The following is a 2801-nucleotide window of genomic DNA, read 5'->3' on the forward strand; positions in this document are numbered from 1 at the left end:
CTGGACTACAGTGTTGCTATCTTGGCTCACTGCAACCTCCGCCTCCTGGGTTCAGGTGATTCTCCTGCCTCAGCCTCCTGAGTAGCTGGTATTACAGGCGCCCGCCACCACTCCCTGCTAATTTTCGTATTTTTAGTAGAGATGGGGTTTCACCATATTGACCAGGCTGGTCTTGAACTCCTGACCTCAGGTGATCTGCCTGCCTCAGCCTCCCAAAGTGCTGGGATTAAAGGCCTGAGCCACCATGCCCAGCCAAAAAACCATAGTTTGAATGAGTGTTATAATGTAAATAGAGATTTGCTCTTGCCAAGTTTTTAGAGAGGAATGTTCCTACGAAGCATTTAGGACTTAGCCCTCCCCTTGAATGTATATTAAATGATCCTGACAGCTTCAGCTGACGTGAGTTTTGAGGAATTCCAAGCTAATCACCTATTAGGTCATTATCTACAGATACTTTGGGTATGTCTTGTTAAACAGTTGGGAAGTTCTAAATATTTCCATGAAAAAGCTGCCAGGAAAGAGAAATCTGCTAATAAAAAGGAGAATGACATAGTTTGAGGGTCTACTTATTGTAAAGCAAGAGACAGAACAGTAACTGGAGTAAAATGAGGTCACAGCTGTGATGAACGGCTGTGGTGGCTTAACTATTGAGGCCAGGCTAAGCTGTTTACCACCAGATTTTGATACAAAGGGACACTACCAGAAAGGATACTTTGGAAATACATGGTGGAGTTGCAAGAAATAAATCTTCATTCATGAAACTGGCAACCTTTGGGGCAATGCTGCATCACACAGAGGGGGAAGGCCTGTCTTTTGCAAAAGACAAAATGGTTTTCAACCAACTGTATTTAGTCTTTAGAAAATTATGGGATTTGCTTTGCAGAGGTGTCAAAGATTCCAAAAGAGATTTCTTTCACCAGGTGGCTACCCACTAATAAAGGCCCTACTGCTTCTTTCAAAGATGACAGAATTTAAAAGGTGCATACAGAACGCTGTAAATGCAGTGATGATTACTGTTTGTCAAATGTGGCATTGCTTCCTGCATGAGTCCTGTCTCCAGTTAGCTGTGGCGGTTTCTGAGATGAGCTGACCTCTGTGGAAGACCCACTGGTGAAAGGTGGGCTGGACATAGGACCCAAAAGGTTCAATTTGGGGGTTCAATTTGGTGACCCCAAAATACCCGGGGTCAAAGCATGAGGACAACAAAGAGGAGTTGCCACTTCTCTTTTTCTTCCCTTCCTCCTCGTCCTGCTTCCTGTGTCCTTCTTGCTCCACTTCTCTCAGCTCCTTACCAGGGTCCAGTACCTGTCTGTTTCCATGGAACAATCTCTGACAAGTTAACCAGCCAGTCAGTTGACTTCCTATTCCCTAGGCTCTCACCTGCCCTTCCTCAACTCTTAACCATTACTGGAAGGTAGCTGGAGGAAATGAGAAGCTGAGGAGAAACCAGTGCCTTTTTCTGTGTTTAGGATATATTAAGCATAAGCACAATTAGTAGTTTTATCTGAGAATAAAAGTATCCTAAATAGATTCTGGCTGTGTGATTTCAGGCTCTCGAGAAGTGCCCTCTTGGAATGTCACTTTCCTTCCTCAAAGCCCTGAAGGCAGGTTCTTAACACTGGCTGGGGGTCAAATAGGGTACTGACTATATTTCCATTTCACCAGGGAACTCCAAGGTCAAAAACAAGGCTACACCTGAAAGAACATTTAAAAGAGAATTACACTGCTATGCAAATACAAGGATGTGTTCACTCATTTTCACCAACTCTGGATGCACTGCCTATGAGTTAGCTCAGCTCCTCAAGGAAATTTATGATTAAAAAAAAAAAATTCATTTCCTTTCCACTTTCCAGCATAGTACTTCAAGTTGAGATGCTCACCGGGACCTCCTAACCCCTCTCCTTGCATGCAACCGCTTTCTTCCCAGGTAGTCCATCCTGCACACTGTTAAACTAGTATTTCTTATTTGTCATTTCGAATCCTCAAGGATTCACTGGGTGCCTATTGTACACCTTCGCTTAAAAACTTTCAGGGATTTCCTATATTCTGCTTCATTCCCAGCTCCACCTTCCCATCTAAACATTGCCCACTTCCCCTAAGCCTTCCAGTCCTGCCAACCTCCAAAGCACCATGCCCTGGGACCTTAAATGCCCTTTTCTCTCCCCTCTGAGCCTGTTCAAACTCAGCTCAGTCTCTCGTCCTAGGTTTTGGGGAGGGTGCCTTCATTCTGACTGGCTCCCACTGTGGCAGCCCCACTTGAGGAAGAGGCTGAGATGCCAAGTGACTTGCCTAGAGTCATTTGCCAGCAGGTGATGGAATAGGGACTACGAGCCACCCTGCAGCCTCTCCTGGGAGGACAACGCCCCTTCTCCCTCTCCCTGCACTCTGCAGGCAGCACAGAGGAGGCATCTGGACGCGTTTACCTCCTCCCCGCCCCCACAGCTTGGCCCTCACTAAGCTGTCTTGTGTCCTTCCTCCTGCTGTGATTGATTCGCCCAGGAAGGTGGGGCTTTAGTAATTCTTTAGTTCTCCTAGTCACAAGGCGGGGGGTAGGGAGTGGGGAGTGGGGTGAGGCGGGGGGTACAAAACAAAACAAAACTCCATGAAGCAACTTAGAAAGCACGTCCGCAAAGGCCCTCCATCATCCCCATCCAGAGGTGAGGACAAGGCCTGGGGGTGCTGAGTGACTTCAGACCTCCCAAGGGTCCAAGCTATCTGCTTCAAGGGGGCATCGAAACGTAACTCATATACTTGCCCCCCCGCTCCGCCCCCCGACTTTTGCGGGAGGGAGCGCTCTCCCC

This window comes from Mandrillus leucophaeus, unplaced genomic scaffold (assembly GCF_000951045.1).
Source record: "Mandrillus leucophaeus isolate KB7577 unplaced genomic scaffold, Mleu.le_1.0 Scaffold229, whole genome shotgun sequence".
Taxonomy (NCBI): domain Eukaryota; kingdom Metazoa; phylum Chordata; class Mammalia; order Primates; family Cercopithecidae; genus Mandrillus; species Mandrillus leucophaeus.